Source organism: Micropterus dolomieu, linkage group LG03 (assembly GCF_021292245.1).
Source record: "Micropterus dolomieu isolate WLL.071019.BEF.003 ecotype Adirondacks linkage group LG03, ASM2129224v1, whole genome shotgun sequence".
Classification (NCBI taxonomy): Eukaryota; Metazoa; Chordata; class Actinopteri; order Centrarchiformes; family Centrarchidae; genus Micropterus; species Micropterus dolomieu.
Window position 1 is genome coordinate 34,557,224 of NC_060152.1, and position 524 is coordinate 34,557,747.

The window sequence follows — 524 nt, forward strand, 5'->3', positions numbered from 1 at the left end:
GGTGGGCGGCCATCTGCCTCGACCGGTTGGGGTGAGAGAGAGAGAGAGAGAGAGAGAGAGAGAGAGCGAGAGAGAGAGGGATGTAAGGAGAGAGAGAGGGGAGGGAGGCAGCCTACACAATATACACACAGACGTACAGACAGTAAAGGTGATGTTGCTATAAACTAAATGAAAAATGGTACAGATATTTATAATAGTGTTAATGATAACCATCGTAATGTTAATGATTATCATAACAATAATAACAATAAGACTAGCAACAATAGTTGTTGCAGCAGAGGGTGTCGAGCAGGAACACGGGGGCAGCAGGTGACCCGCAGCCACAGATCCAGACTCCACAGCTCCAGAGCCAGAAAACCTGCAGGAAGTGATAGGAGGAGAGAGGAGAGAGACGAGAAAGCACAAGACTACCAGAAAGGGGAGAAGTTGTGTTAGTAACATGCAATAATGGGATGAGGTTGCATACAGAGGGACAGAAAGTAGAGGAGAGAGGAGCTCAGTGCATCATGGGAAATCCCCCGGCA

At 47.7% G+C, this 524-nt stretch overlaps 1 protein-coding gene across 1 annotated transcript in view; it reads right to left on the reverse strand.

Annotated features, from left to right (window-relative positions):
* LOC123968757 (hemicentin-2-like) overlaps nt 1-524 on the reverse strand; it is a 10,167-nt gene that overhangs the window by 8,468 nt on the left and 1,175 nt on the right. The gene's annotated exons all lie outside the window — the stretch shown is intronic.